A 10,822-nucleotide genomic window follows, 5' to 3' on the forward strand; every position below is an offset into this window, starting at 1 on the left:
GTTGCGGACAGGCGTCATCAGCCATGGCATGTTGGGATAGCCAGCGTCCCCTACAAGGAAACATCATGGACAGAAGTGTGTCAGCACAGGCAGTGAGATTGGAAGATGACGCCAAACACTGAACTGCCAGAGTCTACCCACCAACAATACATGCTCGCTCGTTCCGCAGCTGCAGCATCATTTCTGGCACCCTGCTACGCCTCATGATGAAGGCATCGTGTGCTGATCCTGGAAAGCGAACACAGACATGTGAAATCACCATGTTGGACAGACACACCACAAGGGCATTAATGGAGTGATAATGTTTGCGATTCCTATACACCACCTCCTGTGCCTGTGGTGGTACCAACGCAACATGTGTCCCATCTATGGACCCAATGACATGGGGCATCCCTCCCAGGGCATAGAACTCACGCTTGACATCTGTCAACTGCTCACGATTTGGGAATTTAATGTACTCATCCAGGTGAACCAACATGGCCTCTAAGAAATCATGCAGAACACGGCTGAACATCGTCTGGGACATGCCCCCGACATCAGCAATGGTATGTTGGAACGTACCCGTGGCAAGGAAATGTAGGGCTGCCATCACCTTCAACTTGGGTGTCAGTGCACTTGGATACCTGTGGCGCGGGAGGAGTTGTGCTTCCAGCCGGCCAGTCAACTCATCAATCAACCGTTGGCTGAATCTGTAGCGGCGTATACAGTCCCGTTCATGCAGGGCAGCAATGTCTGGCATACGTCGAGGGAGAGGCGGAGCCCTGCAGTGAAATGGAAGGAACACCTAAGAGTGAGCACTGTACAACAACATCGTCAATGCACTGAGCACATGTTACACAGCCAATACACATATGCCACGTTGTGAGTCAGGTCTGTGCCACAGTTCCTGGACACGAACGCCAGTCAGGTTACACTCCTACCAAGGGACAGCCACTAACGGAGGGGGGCAAGATCACGATGACATGGCATGAGACTAGCTGTGGGCCAGTGTAAGTGAACATGCACACGCATCACAGGATTCACAGACATCCACACATGTGCAGAGGTAGTATGCGTATGGTACAGACAGGTAGTTGGATGCGATATGCACTGGTCACATGTCATAGGAATAGGACAGGCCACACACATTGCCTTTGAGGAGTACATGTCGAGACAGAACATACATAGGGAGCATGTGGATATGTACTTGTGTTGATACTCCGTGTAGTTGGATACATACACACCTCATGGCAAATCACATATGTGGGCTGGTGTGCGGAACAGTGTGCCATGCCCATCGACACACAGACACATGTTGGCAGCAGCAACTGCTGACACATTGAATCACACACCTACAGCAAAATCATGGAAAGACATGCCACACACATGACATGGTTGCAGCATGCAACGCAGCCATACACGTGTCATATGTAATATTCCGTGTACCTGGCATCAGGGGACAGGTGCGGGTGTCCGTGACTGGGACATGCAAGTGACTCATGGCTCCACTAGTGTGTACGACATGCACACATGTCAAAGGAGTGCAGGGGATGTGTGGTACAATGCGCACCATCACACACGACATGTGTACACAGCTCATCGTACATGTGCTTTGCCCACACCTCAGGGGTAAAGTGCCACATCACATCCTGACACACCTGTGTCACACACAGGTGGTATTGCACAGACAATGCATTGGTGTCCACCCTTGGCAATACCTGTCCGCTCCATTCCTGTCTGTGTGCCGCCTGTCACCACTGACAGTTGTTATACGCACCGTACATACGCTCGGAGCGCGTGTATAGGGTCCCTGGGCCAATATTGCCGCTGGCGTATGCGTACGCCACAGTAGTACGGACTGTACACGCGCTTGTGCGGTCCGGATCACAATATGGGCGCTGGCGTATGCGTACGCCACAGTAGTACGGACTGTACACGCGCTTGTACGGTCCGGATCACAATATGGGCGCTGGCGTATGCGTACGCCACAGTAGTACGGACTGTACACGCGCTTGTACGGTCCGGATCACAATATGGGCGCTGGCGTATGCGTACGCCACAGTAGTACGGACTGTACACGCGCTTGTACGGTCCGGATCACAATATGGGCGCTGGCGTATGCGTACGCCACAGTAGTACGGACTGTACACGCGCTTGTACGGTCCGGATCACAATATGGGCGCTGGCGTATGCGTACGCCACAGTAGTACGGACTGTACACGCGCTTGTACGGTCCGGATCACAATATGGGCGCTGGCGTATGCGTACGCCACAGTAGTACGGACTGTACACGCGCTTGTACGGTCCGTACTACTGTGGCGTACGCATACGCCAGCGCCCATATTGTGATCCGGACCGTACAAGCGCGTGTACAGTCCGTACTACTGTGGCGTACGCATACGCCAGCGCCCATATTGTGATCCGGACCGTACAAGCGCGTGTACAGTCCGTACTACTGTGGCGTACGCATACGCCAGCGCCCATATTGTGATCCGGACCGTACAAGCGCGTGTACAGTCCGTACTACTGTGGCGTACGCATACGCCAGCGCCCATATTGTGATCCGGACCGTACAAGCGCGTGTACAGTCCGTACTACTGTGGCGTACGCATACGCCAGCGCCCATATTGTGATCCGGACCGTACAAGCGCGTGTACAGTCCGTACTACTGTGGCGTACGCATACGCCAGCGCCCATATTGTGATCCGGACCGTACAAGCGCATGTACGGTCGGTATCACTGCTTGTGGGGTGCCCTAGGGCGTGGAACGCACCGTACCTGTGTGTAAATGTATGAAAACACATAGGGGACACATGAGGGACAAGTATAAGGGCCTAAATGCCTGATGGTTGCCATGGAGACTGAGTTAAATTTTTGAATTTGAGCACCAGGTGCACAGCAGAAGTCAGTTTGAAAGAATCTACATTGTTGCAATGTGGATGTTGACTTGACATCATTATCAAAACTGAAACCATGCAAAGCCACACACTGGGGTAGGTTTGAAGGGATTGGATGAAACGTAGGATGCTAATGTGACTGACCAATCAATCTGTACTCCTATACATGAACAGGCCAGCCAGGCATATATAAGGCAGCCAGGTCCCATGAGAGAGCACTTGCCTGCACATCCATTCATCCATGACCACTGCTGCTGATAGTGATTCCTCTGGCACCATGTCCAGGACTGTGGAGAGGTCACAGCCATTCACCCAGGAGGAGAACCTTGCCCTGATAGATGTGATCCTCCCACAGTTCCAGAGCCTGTATGGTCGACCAGGGGTTCAGGTGAGTGCAGACTCCACTAGCTTAGACTGTGCCCCTTTTGTGTGACAGTGACTTCTGGCATTGTGTCCATGTGTGACAGACATGCACTGTTGTTTGGAGTGGGTCCCAGGGTGTGGAAGGCCTCATGTCACCCATGCAGAGCATGCTGTGTTTCCTGTGTGCACTCCTCACTTGCATAGTGCCTACTGTGACAATGAATGCAAGGTGCATGCCACATTCTGCCTGCATACTCCTCCTGGGGATGTTGTTTCCACAGTCCTGATGTGATCCTGTGTTCCCCCCAGTGTGACAGGTGTCAGTACCCATGGATGTGTGTTTGTTCAGTGTACCTGTGCTGTGAGTGTCCAAAGGCCGTGTTCGTCCCCTGCACATTGGTGTGTGTGTTAGTCCCCTGTCATGTGGGTGAGTGCATATGGGGAGTGTTGCACACAAGCAGCATGAGGGATGGATATGGCCTGGCCATCGGATGTGAGCAGGGAGCAGTGCTGTGTGCATGCCGTGCTGAGCCAGCCCCACACCTGTGACACCCCCGTCTACTGGCACATGGGCAGAGTGAGGTGTGTACCCGCAGTTGGCAATGCCATGTGATTGTCCTGTACCTGTGTGTGTCTGTGTACTCTGCTGAGGTAGCATCAGTGTGCTGGGGCAGGTGACTGCTGTGAGGTGCTGTACATAATCCTGGTGTAGCCTGTGAGGCACAGTGTGATCCCTGGTCAGTGAGTGTGTGGTACCCCTCATGCCACCCGTGTGCTTCCACTGGCACGTAGTGCATTTGGCCTTCCACAGTGGATAATGTCCCTATGACAAAGGTGCAATTAGTTGCATGCATACCATGGCCTGTTCATAATGAGGATTGTTCTATATGTGTGTCTCTGTGTCTTTGCTCATGTGGATTAATGTATTCTCTCTTTTGCATCCTCACAGGTAGGCGCCATTGCCAAGGGGGAGATCTGGAGGGAAGCCGTCAGTGCCGTGAGGGGTACAGAGGGTCGGAGGCGGAGCCTGTCTCAGGTGAGGAAACGCTGGCAGGACATCCGGTGCTGGACGAGGAGGATTGCACGGCTCCTGCTGGGGGACTCACCTGAGAGCCGTAAGAACCGTGGCCGCCGTCGTCTGACCCACATCCAGAAGCGTGTGCTGGCGGTGGTCTTCCCCGATATGGACAGGCGCCTACAGGAGAGGCAGCAGCAGGAAGGGGGTAGGTACATGTGTGTCAGTTGTGTGTCCCCAGCCAATGTAAGTGTGCAGTTGCATGGATACACTGCCAGGGTTTGATTGTGCAGTGCGTCAACTTCTCCACAAAGTAGCACAGTGCTGTTCTCACTCCCTCCCTTCCCCTCCTTGCAATGTGTTCCCTGGTCTGTCGCCACTCTTGCACAAGGTTATTTATGCAGGCAGTTCATGCAGGTGCCCTATGCTATCAGCATCATGTGTGGGGGTGATGTGCCACAGGTATGGGGACCTTGCGTGTGCCATGGCCAATTTCAGTCATTGTGGTGTCCATGTCACTTGGCACTGATTGTGAATCACGACATAGGGGTGTGTCTCCAAAATGTACAGCCTTCCAGCATGCATGTCCAATTGTGTGCCCTCTGACATGATGTGCCTGAGTGGGAGGCCTGCTAAGTGCAGGGACGGTTGCTTAATTTGCAGTCATGTCCATCCTGGACCATGGAGGAGTGTGGGCACTACTGTGCCCTGGGGCACCTCTTCCTAGGTATCATGTGCGTCATCCAACAATATGGCCATTCACTGTGTCTTTGCCATGGGTTGCGTAGGGTGGCATTGTACCCTGGGCTCAACTGTTAGGACCTACAGGTTGCTACATGTGTCCACTGTACAGGGGGACCCATTTTGCTTGTGCATACTCACAGTGGGCATTACCTGTGTGTGTTGTTGAGACAATCTGATGATGTTTGCCTGTCAATGATGTGTGGACATGGCCACCAGGGGCTGTGTGTTTACAGTCATGAATTAGTGGAGGCCATGTGTTTCCATCCCAGAGTAAGAGGTGTACATACTTTCTCCGTCTCAATGAGATTGTCTCAGGTGTGGGTGGTTTGTGCGTACAAGGCCTACATGTCAGAAGCTTCATCCTCCTTGCTGGGTTTAGCCTGTGTGTGATGTTTGACTGGACATACGCTCAAGGTGCAGTGACCCTGTCATGTGTGGCCTGGTTTCATGTATTGCCTTTGCAGCATGCGGCAAGAGTAAATGGATATGATTCATGCTCATCCCTTTTTGACGACGCAGTGTGGTGCAGGTGCTGTGCACATTTGTCCCCAGAGGCTGACTCCTCTCTAAAATTTCAGGTGCAGTGATTTGCTGTTGTGTCATGATCTCCATTGTGTCTCAGTGGCATGGTGGGTAGAAAAACTGTGTGTTCCATGGCCTACATGTGTACATTGTTTTGTAGGTGTTACTCCTGTTGCTTTTCAGGCTATGCAATGTGACCTATGTATATTTGACTCATGTGACATAAGTGTACAGGTGTCTGATTTTCTCCTGTCTCTTCACCTTGCCCACAGCATCGCCGGGGGACACGGAAGGAGACACTAGCACGGACCGGGAGGAGAGATTGAGCACCAGTACCAGCAGTGCTGTCCTGTCTGGCACATGGAGTGGCACGGAGGCCGAAGGGAGTGAGGCGGAGGACCTGTTGACTGCCAACACAGACTATGACGCAGACGGGTCCGAGGCTGAGCTCCCAGAGGTGGCGGAGTCTGCCCCCCCAGCTGATGGCAGCCCTCCACATCCCCCCGCCACCTCAGGTTCCATCACCGGCCTCCCACATGCTCGTGGCCCTTCCCTCCGTGCTCGGTCCCCACATGTCTCCTTCCTGCCAGGCACCGCACCCCCTGCCCCTGTCACCACTGCTGCGGTGAGTGCGGAGTCTGTGGACATCCTGAGGCAGTTGCAGGTTGGTCAGACTGCGATGCTAAATGTCCTCCATGCCCACACCCAGGTGCTGACCCAGATGGAGGCATACATGGAGGGCATGTCGGCTGCGCAGTCTGACCAACGGCAGTTGCTGAGGTCCATAGACTCCACACTGACTGCAGCACTGGATCTCCTGCAGCGCTGCGTAACACCCCCTACCCCTGCCCCATCCACAATTCCCACTCCCGTGCCTGTCCCACGCACATCCAGACGTCAGCGTGCACGCACCCCAACAGACACAGGCACCACACCACCAGGGAAGTCGAAGCGCACACCTCCTGTCACGCACACACAGGGTGAGGAAGGCACACCCACTGGGTCGGGGGGGAAACGTAGAACACGCAGCCACAGTGGGAGTCCGCATTCCACACAACCCACTCCCTCCAAATCCACTCCCCTTAGCTCTCCTGGCCAACAGTCAGTGACAGCATCATCCACTGCGAGTGTGCCCCCCAGCCCCAGGATGACACCACCCCGCAAGCGGTGGAGGCGGGACCCGGCCAGGGGAGTTGAGTCCCCCACCCTGTCCACACCCTCCCCCAGTGGCGCTGCGACCCATCCCTTTGCCCCCCCCCCCTCCTTGGGGCCTGTGGTTGGATTGGGTACGGGGGAGTCGCTGGGGGAACTTGCCGACGTGTGCAGCGCCATTCTGTCCTCCACCTTTGGCGCTGGCACCCCCCCTGTGGCAGATTCATCCCTCCCTGCACCCACAACACCTACCCTTTCCCCTCCTGTCCCTGCGGTGCCTGTTTCCACCCTCCCCCCTGATGCCCCCTCTTCTGTGGATGAAATGGACTTGTGAACTGTGCAGGCAAGCTAGGGGACACACGTCCCGATGTGTACCCCCCCCCCGGACATTGCTGCTGGGCTGGCCCATGGCCCTTGTACATAGTGGACATTTTCTCTGATATATTTTCCTGCTGAATAAAGCCTTTTCTTTTTGTTTTGCACACTGATGCTTTCCTGGACTTGCTGTTGGTGCTGGTGCTCCCTGCGTTGGGGTGGTGATAATGTGTTAGGGGTCTGTGAAATGTTGGAGTGTGCTGCTCATGGGGTGTACCCTGCCATCTGCGTGCCATCACAAAGGTCTCTGCAAATGGTATTTGGTCATGTTTGCTCTCACTGTATGGTGACATTGTCCCAAGGTGTGTTCCGTCCTCTGTGGCCCAGGCCATTTTTCCTGCAGGGTGTCTCCCAAATGCTGTGCTGTGCTGTGTCTACATTTCCTGGATGTGTGAGGGTTGCCTTTCAATATAGCCATGCTGGCTCAGCGATGGCTCCGCCTGCATCTGGGGTATCACCCTTGTAGGTCACTGAACTTGTTGATGGGGTATATTGTCCGATGTCTGGGCACTGCTGGGAGTGATAGGTACACACCCCTCCTGTGTCTGGGCACTGCTGGGAGTGATAGGCACACACCCCTCCTGTGTCTGGGCACTGCTGGGAGGACCCTGCACCCACCCCTCCTGTGTCTGGGCACTGCTGGGGGTGTTTTGCACACCCCATTCTTATAGCAGGTTCGGTGCGTACATGCACGGGTGGGGGTTTGGTGCGTACATACACGGGTGGGGGTTCGGTCCGTACATACACGGGTGGGGGTTCGGGGCGTACATACTCTGCTGGGGTGGGGGTTCGGTGCGTACATACACGGGTGGTGGTTCGGTGCGTACATACACGGCTGGGGTGGGGGTTTGGTGCGTACATACACGGCTGGTGTGGTGGTTTGGTGCGTACATACACGGGTGGGGGTTCGGTCCGTACATACACGGGTGGGGGTTCGGGGCGTACATACTCTGCTGGGGTGGGGGTTCGGTGCGTACATACACGGGTGGTGGTTCGGTGCGTACATACACGGCTGGGGTGGGGGTTTGGTGCGTACATACACGGCTGGTGTGGTGGTTTGGTGCGTACATACACGGGTGGGCGTTTGGTGCGTACATACACGGGTGGTGGTTTGGTGCGTACATACACGGCTGGGGTGGTGGTTTGGTGCGTACATACACGGGTGGGGGTTTGGTGCGTACATACACGGCTGGGGTGGGGGTTCGGTCCGTACATACACGGGTGGGGGTTCGGGGCGTACATACTCTGCTGGGGTGGGGGTTCGGTCCGTACATACACGGGTGGTGGTTCGGTGCGTACATACACGGCTGGGGTGGGTGTTAGGTGCGTACATACACGGGTGGGGGTTTGGTGCGTACATACACGGCTGGTGGTTCGGTGCGTACATACACGGCTGGGGGGGGGTTCGGTGCGTACATACACGGGTGGTGGTTCGGTGCGTACATACACGGCTGGGGTGGGGGTTTGGTGCGTACATACACGGCTGGTGTGGTGGTTTGGTGCGTACATACACGGGTGGGCGTTTGGTGCGTACATACACGGGTGGTGGTTTGGTGCGTACATACACGGCTGGGGTGGTGGTTTGGTGCGTACATACACGGGTGGTGGTTTGGTGCGTACATACACGGCTGGGGTGGGGGTTCGGTCCGTACATACACGGGTGGGGGTTCGGGGCGTACATACTCTGCTGGGGTGGGGGTTCGGTCCGTACATACACGGGTGGTGGTTCGGTGCGTACATACACGGCTGGGGTGGGTGTTAGGTGCGTACATACACGGGTGGGGGTTTGGTGCGTACATACACGGCTGGGGGGGGTTCGGGGGCGTACATACACGGGTGGTGGTTCGGTGCGTACATACACGGGTGGTGGTTCGGTGCGTACATACACGGCTGGGGTGGGGGTTTGGTGCGTACATACACGGCTGGTGGTTCGGTGCGTACATACACGGCTGGGGTGGGGGTTTGGTGCGTACATACACGGCTGGTGGTTCGGTGCGTACATACACGGCTGGGGGGGGGTTCGGGGGCGTACATACACGGGTGGTGGTTTGGTGCGTACATACATGGCTGGGGTGGGGGTTCGGTCCGTACATACACGGGTGGGGGTTCGGGGCGTACATACTCTGCTGGGGTGGGGGTTCGGTCCGTACATACACGGGTGGGGGTTCGGGGCGTACATACTCTGCTGGGGTGGGTGTTAGGTGCGTACATACACGGGTGGGGGTTTGGTGCGTACATACACGGCTGGTGGTTCGGTGCGTACATACACGGCTGGGGGGGGTTAGGGGGCGTACATACACGGGTGGTGGTTTGGTGCGTACATACACGGCTGGGGTGGGGGTTCGGTCCGTACATACACGGGTGGGGGTTCGGGGCGTACATACTCTGCTGGGGTGGGGGTTCGGGGGCGTACATACACGGGTGGTGGTTCGGTGCGTACATACACGGGTGGTGGTTCGGTGCGTACATACACGGCTGGGGTGGGGGTTTGGTGCGTACATACACGGCTGGTGTGGTGGTTTGGTGCGTACATACACGGGTGGGGGTTTGGTGCGTACATACACGGCTGGGGGTTCGGGGCGTACATACCAGGGTGGGGTGGGGGTTCGGGGCGTACATGCACGGGTGGCGCTTGGGTGCGTACATACACGGGTGGGGGTTCGGGGCGTACATACCAGGGTGGGGTGGGGGTTCGGGGCGTACATACACGGGTGGCGCTTGGGTGCGTACATACACGGGTGGCGGTTCGGGGCGTACATACACGGGTGGGGGTTCGGGGCGTACATACACGAGTGGGGGTTCGGGGCGTACATGCACGGGTGGGGGTACGGGCCGTACTTCCACGGGTGGGGGTACGGTCCGTACATACCCCTGCCCACGCTCTGCGTGCCTGGGTACGGGCCGTACCCATGCCTTTGGTGTGTGGGTACGGTGCGTCCCACCATTGTTGCGGGCCGTGGGGTCCGCACCGTACACAGGCCTTGGGGGCGTGGCTACGGGTCGTACCACGCGTACCCCTACATGACCCCAGCAATGCTGGTACGAGCTGTACCAAGGCCTTTCTGACGTGGGTACGGGCCGTACCGCTATTGTTGGAGTGACGTAGGGGGACGCGTGGTACGTTCCGTACCCACGCTCTTGCGGCCTGGGTAGGGTACGTACCGGTTCGCGTGACCATCCACTTCCGTTGTGGCGGACGCTTGCGTTGCTGGCCTTGCCCCCACCCCCTGGAAGTGACCAGGCCCTGATGGTCAGGTATGTCCAGGCCATGTGTGATTTGGTACCATGTGTTGGTGTTGTGTGTCCTGCCCCTGCCCCCCCCTTTGCCCCTGGTTGTTGTGCTGACCTTCTGCGGCGTCTGCGTCGGTTCCTGTACGCCAGGTGGACTGCTAGGAGGGCAGGGATGGCACGTAGGTTCGGGTCCATGTCTGTTCGTCGCGTCCAGCTGCTCCTTGCGTGTGTCGTCCTGATTTCCCGGCAGTTTTTGGCAGCCGGTAAATATTTTCCGTGCGGGATGACGTCGGTTCGAATCGTACTTCCTGGTTCGTGAAACGTAGGCTGGATGCGTACCGACGTCACGTCGGCTCCTTTCAGGATCGGAATTGTGTTTAGTTTCTGTTCGGTCGGTGTTTTGTTCGAATCGTACGGAAATGGTGTTTCCGTATGAATCGTACTTGCATTTTCGGATGGATTTCGCACCGGGTACGAGTCGGACGGAGAAAAGGCTCCGTCCGACGGTTCGTACCCGGTTTTTACCGGATCGGAATTGGCACCT

Source organism: Triturus cristatus, chromosome 10 (genome assembly GCF_964204655.1).
Source record: "Triturus cristatus chromosome 10, aTriCri1.1, whole genome shotgun sequence".
In the NCBI taxonomy this organism is placed as follows: domain Eukaryota; kingdom Metazoa; phylum Chordata; class Amphibia; order Caudata; family Salamandridae; genus Triturus; species Triturus cristatus.